This window comes from Perognathus longimembris, chromosome 10, assembly GCF_023159225.1.
Source record: "Perognathus longimembris pacificus isolate PPM17 chromosome 10, ASM2315922v1, whole genome shotgun sequence".
Classification (NCBI taxonomy): Eukaryota; Metazoa; Chordata; class Mammalia; order Rodentia; family Heteromyidae; genus Perognathus; species Perognathus longimembris.
In genome coordinates this window covers 53,615,707-53,632,554 of record NC_063170.1, presented here as the reverse complement: position 1 = coordinate 53,632,554, position 16,848 = coordinate 53,615,707, and the positions used below count along the sequence as shown (strand labels likewise).

At 43.8% G+C, this 16,848-nt stretch overlaps 1 protein-coding gene across 2 annotated transcripts in view; it reads left to right on the top strand.

Moving 5' to 3' along the window:
* Positions 1-16,848, top strand: part of Prickle2 (prickle planar cell polarity protein 2) — a 305,613-nt gene that overhangs the window by 150,355 nt on the left and 138,410 nt on the right. The window contains exon 1 of one of the 2 annotated variants that reach the window (XM_048356088.1): positions 11,675-11,922. The exons of the other annotated variant lie outside the window; for it this stretch is intronic. The gene's annotated coding sequence lies outside the window, so the exon portion shown is untranslated. Of the gene's footprint in view, positions 1-11,674; positions 11,923-16,848 lie in introns of those variants that run through there. 2 annotated transcript variants of the gene reach the window in all.

Here is a 16,848-nt window from a genome sequence, read left to right as displayed (position 1 = left end):
ACTTGAGCCACAGCGCCACTTCTAGCCATTTTCTGTATATGTGGTGCTGGGGAATCGAACCTAGGGCCTCGTGTATCCGAGGCAGGCACTCTTGCCACTAGGCTATATCCCCAGCCCTTTTTTTTTTTTTTTTTTGCTACCTGTACTCAGCTTTTTATTTTCAATTATCAGAACTACCATTTGCAGAGGTGCAATGGTACTTTGTTCAAGGTTCTGCTGTATTTTTCAATATACTTTCCTGGTTCTTTTTCATAACATCTCCTCGAAGCAAGGATTCTTATTCTCCTATTATCTATAAGGAGCCGAGCTCAGATAGGAATCCACCTGCCCCACACTTGGGAATTCCCTCCCTTAAAGGACTAGATCATTGAGGACACATAAATCGGGACTCTGGGAACGACGAGAAACTGGCCATAGTTCACACACGTTGATTTGATTTCCAGGAGACTCCATTCTTTGGACATTTTCATTGCTTTTGTAAATTGACTTACTCACCTATTTGAGAGATATTTATTGCCTGCCTCTTGGGTGCCAGACAGCATGCTAATTGCTATGCAAGTTCACAGACAGGGCCCTGAGAGGGTTTCTTGGAGTCAGGGAAAGACTTCTCAGATGTCCAGATGAGACATGGAGGATAAGAGAGCATGACTCAGGGGACCCATCTGGTTTCAGGGAGCAGTCGAACTGAGAGGAAGAAGTTACACATGGCTCCCTTGAGCTCAGGTGTGGACAGCCAGGCACTGGCAAGGCAGTTTTGATCAAGAAAGCATCATAAGCAAAAGTTAGGTCTGGAAGGGTTTGGGGGGCCTTGTTTTCTTTATCCAAGTGTTCTGGGGGGCCACGGGAAGATTTTTGAGCAGGTGATAATACACTCAGCTGGATTATTTAGCATTTGCACTCTTGCTCAAGTGTGTAAAGTAGGATTGGGATGGGGAAGGGGAGAGATGAGACCACTACCATTGGAGTCCAATTAGCATGACCAGTGCAGCAGGCTAGGATGGAGAGGGTGAGGACCGGGACGTGATGGCAGGGACGCAGGAGTGAAGGGAACTAAAGGGCATGCGTGTTCAGGCTGTGGATATGGAGATTTAAGAATGACATCTGGTATCTGACTCGGGACAATGGTGCCGTGAGCTGTGGAACTTAAAGGGAAGAGGATGCTGTGCCTGTTGGGGACAGTTTGCCCTTGGGTTTGTGAGACATACCCAGAAGGTAATTTAGACAGGAGTCTGAGCCTTAGAAGAGTTCTTTAAGCTGGCAGTGAGATTAAAGACTAGTAACTCCCATCATTCATTGTATATCTCCTCACTCTGCTTTATTTTGCTCTTTGTACTTCCCTGCTTACTTGTTGCCCATCCCATAGTAGAAACTAAGCCTGAAGCAGGCAAGGAAACTATGTGTTTTGTTCACAGTGACACCCCACATGTATAACAGTGCTTAGTGCTAAATGAATCCCCGGACTGTGTGAGAAATGCCCATGGAGAGGACAGGAAGAGTGCATTTGACCTTGCAGAGCGCAGATGCTGAGAAGTCAGGGAGTCCCACACAGATTTGAGGGGCTCCACTAAAAGGAAGGACAGAGACAGAGATGCCTTTGAAGTAACCTGAGACAATGCCTTCTCTCTTAGTTCCGCAAGGATCTTCAGAATGAATCAGATAGCAGAGCCTTTAGACCTTTCAAGACCTCTTGACTGAACTGCCCAGGAAACCTGCTAACTTCTGAAAAGAGTGGGAAGAATATAGAGAACGCCCATACGCCTTCTTCCCCCTCGCTCACTTTCTCCTTCTCCTCCTCCTCCTCCTCCTCTATCTCCTTCATGCACACAGGTGAGGAAGGATAACCATCCTTCCACTTACTAATGGTGGCACATTGATTTTATTGATTGTTTTTCATTCCACTGATTTGGTCATCTATGGCTTCCTTTTCCAGGAGAAAAATTCCGAGGCCAGCTCTAGGCCTTGCTGGCCCGTACTGTGGTTATTAATGGGGTCTGCTATGGGCCTTGGCCTGGATAGTGTCCCAGCTGAGAGACATGCCCGTCTCTCTTCCAGAGAAGCGATTACTATGGATCATCCCTTTCCAGAAACACATCCTACTTCTCATGGTCTGTGTTCACTAAGTAAGGTTCTCCTTTTCTAAGTCCATGGTCTTCAGTTTGGTCATTTGTGGTCCTCTGTTTGGTCTTGTTGGCACAATTCATGAAAGAGTTAAATCAGGCCACAGTGTGAGTTAAGTTGACGTTTTACAGCCTGGTAATTTTTATGCTACCAGGAACGCACTGATTCCATAGCTTATAAGCTTAGGCTTTTGCCTTTTTCTTTAGCACAAGTAATTTTGAGACCTAATCAACCCCCAGCATTATAATTATCAGTCATAATAATTGACCTGCTGATAATTACAGAAGTGAAAGGAAATTACATGAAGGCTAGCTGGAAACTTATATCCCAGGAATGCTAAATCTAGACTCCACCCTGGAAAGAAATCCAAAGCTTCATATATAAGTAGGTTGTTTTGTTTCAAAGGTATTCTACATACTATGAATTTTCAGTTCCTCGGTCAAGAGTGATTGGATCCTTGGGAATGCCTTCAGATTTATTTTAAGGAGGAATTTGGGTTCATCTTGATGGAGCTGAGAAGTGCGTAGGCGAGGAGCAGATAAATATGTCTAGGGGTTCTATAAGAGCTTTCCAGAGATGATGACCTAAGGGGGAGACCCAATCAGAATGTGGGTAGCACTATCCTGTAGGCGGGGTATCATGATGGAATGAATGGGAATGAAGGGAATGAAGGAGAAAGCTAGCCTATGCATTCTTTTTTTTTTTTTTTGGCCAGTCCTGGGCCTTGGACTCAGGGCCTGAGCACCGTCCCTGGCTTCTTCCTGCTCAAGGCTAGCACTCTGCCACCTGAGCCACAGCGCCCCTTCTGGCCGTTTTCCATACATGTGGTGCTGGGGAATCGAACCGAGAGCTTCATGTGTAGGAGGCAAGCACTCTTGCCACTAGGCCATATTCCCAGCCCCGAGCCTATACATTCTTGGTCTCACTCTGTCTCCTTTCTGCCTGCCGTCAGATGAGCCATTTCATGCTGGTCTAATAATAGACTGAAACCATGAGCCACCACTCCTTGCTCGAGTTGAGTTGTTGCTTTAGGTAATTTGTCATAGTGACAAAAGTGATGACTTAACGTGGGAAAGCAGAGTATTCAACCGACTGGACTAGATTCCACTTTGGAAAAAAAACAACCTCCCAACTGTGTCCCCTAACTAGGAAACTAAGATGTAAATCTAGCATCTGGGAACCTCAACTTTATGTCTAAAATCAGAGAGGCACAGCAAGAAAGCCTACACCAAAAGAGATCTTGAGAACATAACAGACTAGAACCAGTCACTTGGCCAGGAGAGAATCTCAAGGAAGAGGTTTCTAGTGGAGATATAAATGGTGTTTTTGCAGACTGCAGTTGTAACTCTGAGTCAGTCCCCTGTGAATGCTTTGCTGCTGCTGTAGCTCTTCCCTTATTCAGAGGTGGGAAGTAGAAGATTTAGGGCCACAGATCAGTAATGATTTGCTAAGGGCCTACAATGAGCTTAGCATGATTGAAGAGATAGTGAGAAATTCTAGAGATTCCTGAAGATGATGAAATTCTTCCAAGAATTTTTTTTTGGGGGGGTGTAGGGGGTTGGAGGCAGGAGGACGGGAAGGGAAAGGTGGGTTGGAACGAGAGCTGTAAACCCAAACTACACTCATAAACCTTCTCCAGACAGAAAGCCATGCAGCCGCTCAGGAAACACAGTACTTAGTGATCCATAGGGGAGATGGTTTATCAATGTGAGAATTCACAAAAGGAGGTTTGGTGGAGCAGGAAGGATTTAAGCTGGACTTCAGAGGATTGAGGGTTTGTACTATTCCTTTTCTGTTGGTTTATAACAAGTTACCATGAACTTAGCAGCTTAAAACAACACCTGTGTCTTACCTCATAGTTCTGCCATCCAGAAACTCAGGGCCGATGTGGCTAGCTAGCATCTCTGCTCAGGTCTTGTAAAGCTGGAAGCAAGACACAGGCCAATCCACATCCCCATCTGGTCCTCTTGTGGGTCTCTGAGGTTGTTGGTAAAAGTCATCTCCTTGTTATGGTAAGCCTAAATTCCCCATTTCTGCTGGCCATTAACCAGCCACCGCTCTCAGCATGACAGGCCAGGCTCTCAACCTTGTCACACGGCTCTCTCCATGTTCAAAGCCATTTTTTGAAACAAGGAAACAGAGGCACAGAAATCTTAAGTAATCTGCCTATAAAGACACAGTTTGCAAGTCGTAGGGTGGAGAGCCTCACTTCCTGCTTCTGGATTTGAGATGCACTTCCTCTTAGATAGTATTCCTGTGGCCAACAAGTACATATAGGTCTACTGTTGGATCCTAGGCACAAAAAGTACTCAGAAGAAAGGCAGAGAGGAATCAAGGACCAAGTGGAATCAATTTCTACAATCTCTTCATGTACTCTTCTATTTGTGTGTTTGTATATATATGTATACACGTATGTGTGTATGTATATATACATACCCACATATATATGTACATGTATGTATCTCTCTGCCTGCCCACCCACCCACCTACCTATCCACCCATTCATCCATCTAGTGGCTAGATCTCTTGTCCACATGAATGACTTCTTTTAGAAAAGTTCTCCAAGCCCAAGAGGCACCCTTTGCCCTAGAAACTGGTAGTTCATTTTTTTCAGTTAGGTATAGTCAATCTGAGATAACACGAAGATTATTTCCCTCCCAAGCCTCCTCTCCTTAAATGTAGCCAATGATTCTATTCAGTCTTCAGATGTCATTGTCAGCTTTTCAATTTGCTTGATGATGTCGTGGAGAAATGATGCACTTATTAGTTTTGTTTTGAGAGCGTTTTGAAAATACACAATCTGTGCTCGATCCCAAACATAATGAATTTGAATTTCCAGAGGAAGGCCTGAACAATCAGAATATACAGAGCATGGGTGGCTCTTATGTGAACTGTCCTCTGTTTAGAAACTAGTCGACTGGCTAGTATATGGCACTGAGAAATAGACTGAGAATGTCAAATATTTACCCATGTAGGGAAGAGAGATGGAATGACAAAAGGAGAAAGGTAGACAGAACAGTTCTTCATTGGGAGCCAGAAACACAGCCACCTAGCGCTGATGTGTCTCATGAGCAACAGTTAATGGACCACTGGACTTAGGTTTTGAAGTCTCTGGTGTCCATAACTAGGGGGTTGTTGGCTGCCAGTTTAGGGGACAGTAGAACCCAGCTGTCCTCAGGAGGTTTCTACCCTGGAAGTATTGAGTCTAATCAAATTTCAGAGCAGTCCTATTCATTCATTCAGCTAATTAAAGCTGTTTATCAAGTGCCTGCTATGTTAGGCACCCATGCTACGAGGAAGGAGTAGTCCCTTCCCTCGTGGAGTTTCCAGTCTATAGCATTATTTCCCAAAACATAGTGCAGGATCACTACTGATTAGCTCACATTAAGTTTTATATTGCTAAAATAAATTTCTTTTAGTCTTTTGAACAAAGTAAGCACCTCAAAGAGGGGGCCTCATTGGAGGCTTCAGTCGCCTCTTCTTCTGAAATTTCATCATTTTCCTCTCTAGGTGAGAGAGGAACACCCCAGGGACACAACCTGTGGCAGGCTCCTGTTCCTACTTAACTATTTTTGAGATATATGTTAAACATCTGTATAAAAATGAGTGTGAGCCAGGTGCTGGTTGGCTCACACCTATAATCCTAGCTACTCAGGAGGCTGAGATCTGCGGATTGGGGTTCAAGGTCAACCCAGGCAAATAAGAGACTCTTTTCTCCAATTAAGCACCAAGAAAACTGGGATAGCTCCCAGACCCTGAGTTCAAGCCTCAGGATGGGCACAGGAGGAGAAAAAAGGGGGTGTGATAAGGAAAACATCTAGTGTATAATAATTAATAATCCAAGTGATGACTTGAGAAGGTTTTAACGTTGGGGGGTATTATCTGTTTGTTCAGTTTGTAGTTTCACTATTTATAGACTTTACTCACAGGCTTAGAGTTAAATGAGTTTTGGCAAATGCACAGTCACGTAACCAAGCTCACGATTAAGAGACAGTCAGTTCCATCTCCTTCCCATCCCCAACTCTCCCAGCCCCGTTAGCTTGCTGAGCCACTTACTGTTCCTGTAATTTGCCTCTTTGGGGATGTTTTGTCTGTCTTCCTTCACTTAGAGTGATGTATTAAAAATTATTTATTTTTGTTGTATTGGAGCTACTGAGAAGCATTCAGCTGTGTACACAGATCACACTTTGCCTACTAGAAATTAGGGCAGATTCTGTATGATGCCTCGTGACATTGGGGCTTGGTGAAAGCAGGTTCTGTAGAAATCCTGATGTGCTATGTTTGGAGGAGAAACTAACGTTAACTTGTGCCTACCCTGCAGAATTGTTTTCCATAGATCATCTTCAAGTTTCATAACCACATCATCAACAATGGATGTGACCAAAATATAAAATATAATTCACAAATGTCAGCTCAGAGCATCGCTTTCAGAAGGAAATCCAGAGGCTTCTAGAGTATCCTTTCACATACCCTATTTATCACCTTCTTTCTCTTCTCCTTTATTCTCATTCTTAGGCTCTATCACTCCCTTGTTCTCTCTTCCACCTGTCCTCTTCCTCCAACTATTCCGTTAGCGTTTATATAACTGAATTAATTAGACCTTTTTCTCAAGGAGCTGTGTTTCCATAAAGTTCACTTTGCAATTGGCATGCCAGAAGAGCTGGCATGGTAAGCAAATGCTACAGTTTGTTCTTTGTATCTGAACCAGGCTGGGCTCAGTGCTTCTCTTGGGCCCATTTATTCTACTTTGTCCTCTGCGATTCTGGCTGGTGACTGGCTGGGTGATGCTTGTAAGTGCTGACTGGGTGTGGAGCATAGCCTATCTCCTTAGTGTTACAGAGCCCCCAGAATATAAAGTGTCTGTAAGAAAACAAATAAGAGCTATCCCCCCTCCTTTATTTGGATGATAATATCTCTAACATTTAAATAAAAGAAAATGACTTAAAACATTCATCCTTTCTTAAATAACATGTTAATTGCTGTTCTCTGAATGCATTTTGCATTTTTGTGTTTCTGAAACATACTTTATAGACATTTCTGCCACCCAATGTATTTTATATCCTCAAATTACTTATATATACATATATATACACACAAATATATGATAGTATGTAATCTTGTATGTGTGGAGGAGGTGGGGATGTGCTTTGTAGCTCATGGAGAGATCAAAGTTTGTAGCTTTCCCTATTTATTCAGTTTGCTGCAGGCAGAATACAAAAGGCTGCTAAAGCATTGGACTTCATATCTTAAAGCTCATCAGAAAAATTCCAAGCCACAGATATTTTTTTTCTCTCTCTCAGCAACATTTCAGATATAGAAGTTCTCCTTGGTTGCCTCTGCTAGGGTGGCTGAATTTATAATGCTACAGAAAGAAAGAAAAATCTATTTTTTTCTCATCCGTGGAATGGACTGTGTATAAAATGTTATGGGTGCAACATGACAGACATCACGAATCAATCACCGCATGCTTCCCTGCCTGGTATAGCCTCAGACTTCTTATCAGGTCAGCCTTCTAGGAAGCCACCACTTATCCATGTTAGCACAAGAGGTGGAACTTGTTGGCTATTCTAATGGTATTGAATCCAAAGGGTATAGCTAGGATGGGCTACAAAAGTTCAAGGGCCGGGAAGAATGTGAGAGGTCATTGGTAGTGAAGAAGATCTCAGATTACTGCCATTCATTCGTGCTCCCTGAAGGCAGGCGTTATGTGTTATTCAGGCTTGTCCATGTTTACCTAGCCTGTCAGGGAAATCCTTTTCATGGTAGACACTGTATGAATGTTCGCTAAATAGGGCATGAAGGAATGAATGGAAGAATATGCCTAGGGCTGATTCCTCCCTTCCCCCTCCCTCAGACTTCACAGTTCATTGCTTCCTTCAAAGAGCATGCACAAGCCTTGCCCTTACTAAATTCCATCCACTTTAATTCAGGCCATTCCTACAGATTGGCTAGATCGCTTCATATTCTTATCTGCCAAACAAAAAAGCCCAAGCCACTTGGCATCCTCAATTGGACTTCATGCATTTCCACTCCACCCATCTCCTCAGTGGTTCACAAACTTACCCAGTAATACTGAGAAGGGTTCATTGACCTTTCCCTCGATTGACTCTGGTTTCTGTTGTTGTTGTTTATTTATGCTGGTACCGAGGCTTAAACTCAGGGCCTGGGCACTCTCCTTCAGCTTTTTCACTCGAAGCTAGCACTCTACCATTGCCATAGCTGCACATCTGACTTTTTAGTGGTTAACTGAAAGTAAGAACCTCACTGACTTTCCTGTCTAAACTGACCTCAAACTGTGATCTTTAGATCGTAGCCTCCTGAGTAGCTTGAATTACAGGCATGAGCCACCAGCACCCAGCTTCTCAGAGTAGTTTTATGAAAATAGGCAGAAGCCAGTCCTCTTTAAGAAAATTCTCTTTGGAAACAAAAAAGAATTTTCTTTTAACCAGGCACTGAGATATTTTTCTCAACAACCCTAGGAAGAGTGATATGACTTCCATTTTACATCTGAGATAAGCAAAATTTGGGAAGATGTACAGTGTAGTTGGTCAGAGACAACTAGTGACAATCCTAGGTTCAAAGGCACATCTATCTCTATAAAGTCTTTTCCTGGAAAAATACTAGCTTGTTCCTGCAGGAAGCCAAGGCAGCTTGTATTCCTTTACAGTCTTCTCCATTTTCTGATATAGTGCTAACCAGACGAAGGTTTTCAAGGGCAGAGGCTCTCCTTTCTTGGGCTTCTTTTGTTTCCCTGCTGTTTTGCTGTTTTTATTTGGTGGATTTCCCAGGAGATCTCTGCCACTTTGCCCTTAAACCTGAGCACCATCTATAATGCACAGCTATGTCTTCAAACATCTGTCATTTTGCATTCATTATAAATGCAGATGGAAGATGAAGGGAAATGTATTTCAGCTCCATACAAGGAATGGCAGAAGTCATTTTTCTCCTGGACAATCAAGTGCTTTTCGTTAACTTACCTCTGCCGTTCCATTATTAAACTGTTTCATTTTGCCACACTTCAATTTTTTATTGACTTGCTTTTATGAATAATTGACACATGCGAATATTCTCATATTTGTCCCTGATTCAGATGCTCTGTTCTTCTTGAGTATGACAATTCAGGATTTTTATGAATGCCAGAAGATTCTTTTTTTTTTTTTTTTTTTTTTTGGCCAGTCCTGGGCCTTGGACTCAGGGCCTGAGCACCGTCCCTGGCTTCTTCCTGCTCAAGGCTAGCACTCTGCCACCTGAGCCACAGCGCCCCTTCTGGCCGTTTTCCATACATGTGGTGCTGGGGAATCGAACCGAGAGCTTCATGTGTAGGAGGCAAGCACTCTTGCCACTAGGCCATATTCCCAGCCCCAGAAGATTCTTAACGACTGTATATTTAGCTGTTGCCTCTCCCCAATTTCTTTGGCTTTTTCCCAATGAAAGTCCTATTATACATATATTGGGCCTTCTTCTGTATTTCATGTCTCTTAACAATCTCCCTCCCCTATCTCTCTCTCTTTCTCTCTGTCTCTCTCAGTTTTTCACTCCTTTATTCCTTTGCTTTGTTTTGCATATGATATTGTCTCTTCAGCAACATATCGAACCTGTTGAACCTATCTGTTGAATGCTTTATTTTGGTGATTCTGGGGGAGAGATAGTCATGCTGTTTTACTCTTTGAGAGAATTTTGATTGCAGCCTCAGCATTTAAAGTCAAGTTCAACTTTCTTGTGTTACGTTGTTGATTTATGACCTTTAATTCTTGAGTCTCTGATGTTCTCATATGTTGGCCTCTGGCTGCTCACACCCTTAACTGTTCTGTAACTGACTATGGGAACTTCTGCTTTGCTGGACCCACTGTAGGCTGAGTTGAGCAATGGGTTCCCTGGGAAAATTTTTCATCTACTTCTGTGAAGCATTTCTTGGCAGTCCATACATGAGACCGAGACTCCTCTGTTCATTATTCTTTCAGAACTTCCTGATACTAACTTTTGCTTTCATGCCCCCAAATCCTGAAAGTCACAGGTCACAGGTTCTGAGCCTCATACAAACTTAATCTTCCACCACAAACAGGGCCAGTTTCATTGGGCCAGTAGACATTTCTTTTTTCTAATCTATACATTTACCATGAGTACAACCCTTAGTGAGTATTCTTGACTTATACAAGAGTCTTATAGTAACTTCCTCCTTTTTCTAGTTCCAAGGCCTTGTCCCCTCCCTAATCTCCCCCCAGCTCCCAGGGAACCAAGACAAAGCCTTTCCCTACAACTTCCCTACCTCCTCCCAGCCTCAGCAAGAATCTGCCTACTTGCTTTTCTTACTCTCAACTGGTTATGTCTTTAACACCTAGGTATCTTCTTTATTACTAACCAGTTAAGAGTTTAATATCTATCCCATCTAAGTATTTGAAAGGTTGGGATTTTTAAGCTGTCATCGTTTTCAAAATGTCAACATTTTCCATTTTGCTAGAACCTAGAACTTGTTGCAAGCTTCTGGTACAAATATTCAAACAATACATAAGGATATGTGTTAAAATATCATCTCCTTCCTCTCTGAAATCTTCCCTAGCCTTCCTGTCAGGAATAATAACTTTTACCATTTTCTGAGGCATATTTCTAGAATAATGTATGTACAGCATACATGTGTGTAGCTAAAACGTGAAGATTTGTTTATATAGCAGGAATGCATTTAACTTCTGTACCACACTGAGCAATATATCTTGGACTTCATTGAATACCAGCACTCTTAGCTCTTCTTTTTTTCTCATGACTGTATGGTATTCTGTTACATACCATAATTTAACCAAGTCCCTATGAAAAGATAACTTATGCAGTTGTTTTGACAGTACAGTAAACACTCTTGTGCATGTATTTCCATGTGTATCATTGGAAGCAATTCTATTTGTCTAATCCTGCAGCTTGAACTCTGAACTCATCCACCCCCCAGAGAGTCCCTTGCAGCCAAAGATCTTCCACTGGATGTTTCTGGTATGTGATATGGGATCAGGCACAGGGTGGGCACCCACTTCATCTTTGTCTCATGAGTAACTGTACTCATGAGGCAGTTCAAACCAGCAGCCAGATTCAGTCCCAACCCCCAGCCACTGTATTTTAATCCCAGTACTTAGGGATACCAGCAAGTACTAGCCAGAAGAATAGTATCCTATGAGTAAAGGCCCCGGGAAGGCTGAGTATTTGTGGTGAACACAGGAGCCCAGGACAGAGGACGGATGGAGGAACCAGGGTGCTCTTTTTTTTCTGGCCTGGGTGCTCAGCCTAAGTCCCTGATTCCAGCCATGGCCACCACACAAGTATGCTGCAGTTGGGAGCTTGTGTCCTGCTTCTAGAGAAAAGGCTGGCTGAGCCCCTCATCAGCCCTTTCTAATTTTAAAGCAGTAGCTCCCTTGATTGAAATCTCAATTTGGGAAAAGGCCTGCGATTGGCCGGCGGCTGGGAATTTTCCCCAATCAGCAGAGGGGGAGGCGGGGCAGCGTCCCTTTAAGCAGCCCGGAGGCAGCCTGCGCTTGGAGCTAGCTTCTTTCCTCTGGACCTGGATTTTTTTTTTTTTTTCCCTCCTGGATCTGGAGCTGCTGCGCCAGTCTGGAGCAGCTGCCGCCCAAGGGGAATGTTATCCCCTTCGCCCGGAGCCCCGCAGGGCCCCCTCCGGCTCTGCGCTCTTGGAGGCTGATATCGCACGGAGCTCCTTAGCCTTGGTGCCCAGCCTCTGTATCTCCAGCCCCCGGTTTCCTGCTCTTCTGCACGCCCCGCCACCCCTGTAGCCCCAAGGACTCCGGAGTAATGCAAGGCTGAGCCGGGGTAAGTGGCCCCCAGGGTAGGTAGGGCGCAGGCAAGGCTTGCTCAAGGCTCTCCACCCTCCCTTGGAATAGGGGCGCTTGCGTGGGGACACTGACTTGTGAAATGCTGGGAGGTGAGCTCTGCTGAGGGGATCTGAGGCATTTTGGTCTATCTTCCAGCTTTCCTGTGGTCACTTTATGAACCCACAGCGGGGAATAGGGGGTGGGGGCAAGGAAAGCCTGATGTTATTACATGAGGACTTCTTAAGGGGGAAAGCATCAACTTCCCAGAATGTGCTTGTCAGACTGTATTTCCTTTTCATCTCTTTCCCTCAGGTATTTAAAATGCATTGACAACTAGTGAGTTGTTTATTTCCATTACACTATCAAAAGTGTGTGTGTGTGTGTGTGTGTGTGTGTGTGTGTGTGTACACGCATGCCCATACTGGGGCTTGAACTCAGGGCCTGGGCGCTGTCCCTCACCTTTTTCACTCAAGGCTGGCGTTCCTCCATTTGAGCCACTGCTCCGCTTAGAACCTGGAACCTCAGATCTCAGTTTCTGGAGCAGCTAGGATTACAGGCAGGAGCCATTGGACCTTGGCTTCAAGCATGTTTAACTGTTTCTGGGAAGGTCAGCTTTAAGTAATAAATTCTACCCACTGACCCTAACCACTCCCCACCCCACACCCAAGCCTTTATGTTTTGAGATATATTGCCTAAAACTGGAATGTTGCTTGTTTTGCAAGGACTTAAAAAAATCATTTCTCTGGTTGTTGCTGTGGACTTCTATAAATAAACAACTCTGGATTTGTTCATTTAGTCTCCCTGATTTGGCTGAGCGAGGAGGCGGGGATGGTCTCCTCTCCTGGTCTTCCTCCCTCTGCCTATGTAAGGCAGTGTAGTTTGCACAAAGCTTGAAGGAGCAGGGTGGAGGAAGGAACCCAGGTCTGTTCTTCCTGGTATCACCCGTCCCCAGCCACTTGTCACTTCCTAAAGCCTGGGGTCATTGCAAATCCAGGGTTGCTCGTGCATCTGTGCCCTGGGAAAATTTAAAAGCAATCAGGATTCCAGGGTGACGGGTGGGTAAAATGTACACAGTGGAGCAATCTTCTTACTTGTTGGTGCCTAAGCAAGAAGTTGAAAGGTAAAGCAGAGGGTCAGAGATGGTTTATTATTATTATTATTATTATTATTATTATTATTAATTATTTTCCTCTTCATGATGAGACAGCTGGAAGCCAGCCTTCCATAATTGGAGCAGTGTCTGATGCCTGGGTTGCCAAATTCCATTTCCGCCCATGTTAAAATGGTTTTGGCTTTGAGTAGCCAGCCCTCCTTTTTGCCAGGCTAGCTTTTCTTTGTGATTCTTGAGGTGGTATGAATCATTTGTATACTTTGGGTTCCCTGCTTTCTGCACACCGATGTGTTTTGTTTTGTTTAAATCTTGGCAGCTAGTTGAGCAATGAGGGAGATGGACCTGGCTCTGTCTACACAGACAGAACAAATACCATGGGGTTGGAGGGCGTGTGCGTGGAGATTTAGGCCTTTGCTTTTCAAAGCATCAATTGCCAAATCGTCTCAGCCATTGGGCAATCCAGATAAAGGTGTCAAATGAGCTGAGCAGTAAAGAATTTATATGTGCAGCTAATTCTGTTCATCCTACGATAAAACATCTTCCCATGGAGCAAAAAACCAAGGTGGGGGAGGCTTACTTAAAAAAAAAATAAAAAAGATCCTGTGTTCTCAGTTGCTGACTATGCAGCTCTCCCTGGGTTTCTGAGAATCTTCCAGAAGAAACTGTTGACTGGATGGAAGTTTTAAGAAATGCAGAGCTAAAATCAGAACAAGTCCTGCTTGAACGACTCTTTACCTTGTGTTTGAAGGGAAGAAACACTTTGTTAGAATGACAAATCATGGTTACTTTTCAATAATAATGATAATAAATTTGAAAAAAAAAAACTTCTTGTTCTGGACGCAGACTTGTTTTTAAGAGTGTGAATCATTCAGTTTAGTTTTTTTTCCCCTGTCTTATCCCCCCCCTCTTCGTTCTCTTTTGTGGTAGAGCCTTGGAGATGATTAAACATCCTGTCTGTAGGAAATTACCCCGAGATTTGAGCATTTTCTGAAGCAGCCTCAGATGGGACTCAGCTTTTTTATAATACAAGAAAACTCTGTTACTAGGCAGGCTTTCTTCTACCATACCTTCAGTCTCACTCATCACCCAGCTTCTTCATCCACAAGCCTTTGCATTTTCTATTTTCAGGATTGTGCTTGCATTTGAGAAGCTGAAATACCTCTCTCTCTCTCTCCCTCTCTCTGTCTCTCTCTCTGTCTCTCTCTCCTTCCCTTCCCTTGCTGAGTTTTCTATTATTTTATTTATTTTTGGACAGCCTTTCTCTTAGTAGCCCAAGCTAGCCTCCAAGTCTTGACCTCCTGCCTCAGCCTCCCAAGTGCTGCTACAATAGCACATACCTGTCCCAAACCCTGTATCTTTCAAGGCTTTGTAAAAGATGGGACTTGTTTGTGAGATGGTTTTATCAAGCCCACTTCCCACCAGCATCAGTGAGAACAGTTCTTGACTTCTTCCCCCCAAGATTTCCTTGAAGCCAGGATTGCAATCTGCAGGGTCACAGACGTCTGGGGGAATGAGCGAGGGGCAGGTTTGACTAGCATTCACCAATTTGGTGGTGACATTTATGGTCTTTGTAGAGCTGTTTATAGAGCAGGCCAAGCAGTTCTGGGGTGAGTTTACCCTGAAGTGCATCAGCCAGGCAAGGCGGAGGCCATTAAATGACTGTGGGACACGTGGAGGGGCCCAGGCAGGGCTTTGTGGGTGCTGTGTGCAGAGAGCTCTGATTTGTTTTTTTTGTTTTTTGTTTTTTTTAATAATTTGGAAAACCTAATCTGTGAGTTGCTCTTCCCTATGATATCTTTCTTAATCTTTCCCAAAAGATAGCAAAGCATTAAGCACTTCCTAGCTGTGTAATCAAATCAGAGCACTCTGGGAGAACATGACTATCTGATATCTCTAGGAGGAAGCTCTGTGTGTGTCTGTGTGTGTGTGTGTGTGTGTGATTACTTTTTTCATATCTCTGTGACAAGCAGAGACTTCTGGATGGAATGGAAACGGTAGGGATGGCAGAGGTAGACACCATTACCGTGGGATTTGGTGTCTGGGGAAAACTTAGAAATAATTTCCCAGAGGCCTTTGAGAGGGGCTTCACATCTGACTTTTAGGAGCCAGGCTGAATACGGAAATCACTGTACCTGTCGGGAGGGTCTCTTCCCACAAAGCACCCAGCCACGATGCCAGTGCACTGGGAATGTCCTACATGACTTTGATCTTTGTCCTATGTCACGTCTTTGAAATTTGCTTCTTACTGTTTTCCTTTAAAATCAAAACAACAAAACAAGTACTTGATCCCTGAAGAACATTTGAAGAAGGTCATTCTGTGTTCACCAAGGCTGCTGTTTCTTCTCACTGATTTTATTATTTTATACTACTTTATTTATCTTAAGACAGTGTTTCTCTGTGGCCCCCAGGCTGCCCTCAAAACTCATCATCCTGAAAGATACCCAGGAATATTCCTGTTTCCAATTCCTGAGTGCTTTATTGTAGTTCTTCCTCAGTGTTTTCATTCTTCCTGAGTGCTTTATGTTAATTCTTTCTGAATGCTTTATTTATTGTTTTTTTTTTTTTTGATGATCAACGCTATGTTCTGGGAACGAGAGAATATCGGTTATGTTGAACTTCAGATAAATTCTAATTTTCAGCTCCAGTACATTCAGCCTGGTTAAAGGCCTCATCTTGGCATATTAGAAATGATAATAGCAATACCCAGTGATAGCTGTGAACCTACTGAGCTTTTACCAAGCACGTACTAAAATGTTTTTATCCCTCTTTCTCTAACTACTGTATGCATAAATACTCTTCTGGCTAAGCATAGTGGCTCACTTCTGTAGACCTTGCTGCTCTAAAGGTGAAGATAGAAATATCACAGCTTGAGACTAGGCTGGGAAAACATTAGCAAAGATCCCGTCTCCAAAAACAAGCCAGGTAGCCAGGCATCAGTGACTCAATCCTGTAATCTTAGCCACTCAGGAGTCGAGGGTCTGGAGGGTCACAGTTTGAAGCTAACCAAAGCAGAAAAGTCTGGGAGAGTCCATTTCAAAATAATGAACAAAAAGCAGGACTAGAGACTTGGCTCAAGTGACGAGTGCCAGCTAAACAAGCAAAGTGCAAGCTCAAGGCCCTGAGTCCAAACCCCCAGTGCCACCATAGAAGATCAAAATCAAAACAAAATAATACCAACAGACAAACACAAAATATAGTACACAGCTGTAACCCCAGCTACTGAGGAGGTGGAGAGAGAATGCAGTAACCTCTAACCTATCTGAAAACAACAACAGCAGCACACACACAGCATAAAGGACCAAGGATGTAGTTCAAGTGGTAAAGCATTTGCCTAGCAAGCAAGAGGCCCTGAGTTCAATCCCCAGTATTACCAAAGCAAATAAACAACAGATTTTTCAAAGAGCCTCAAAAGGTGGGCCCTGGAAATCTGCCTTTTAAGACATCTCAAGTAGAGCTTTGGGTTCTACCTTGGGATGCTCTATGCTATTTCCCACTTATCATTAGGCATCTTGCTCCTATGAGGCCCATCCACTTTGCAGGTGAGGAAAAGTTGGTTACCAGGCCACTAAGTGATCCTGCAGGGCGCCTGGTTCCAAGTGTCCAACTCCAGGGCATGTTTCCTGGGTGGCTCTGAGTGCCAGAGGTGGGTGGAGGGAGGCGAGAGGTGTAGTCATGTTGTTTCTCCAATCCAGTCGCCCCCTCCGTCTTGCTTCTGTGCCCCCATTGCAGCCCACTAGCTTTGTCTCCCTCTGGCCTTCTGCCTATCTGTTCTTTCCCATCTCTGGCTTCTTCACACGTTGGTGTGGCCTCCCA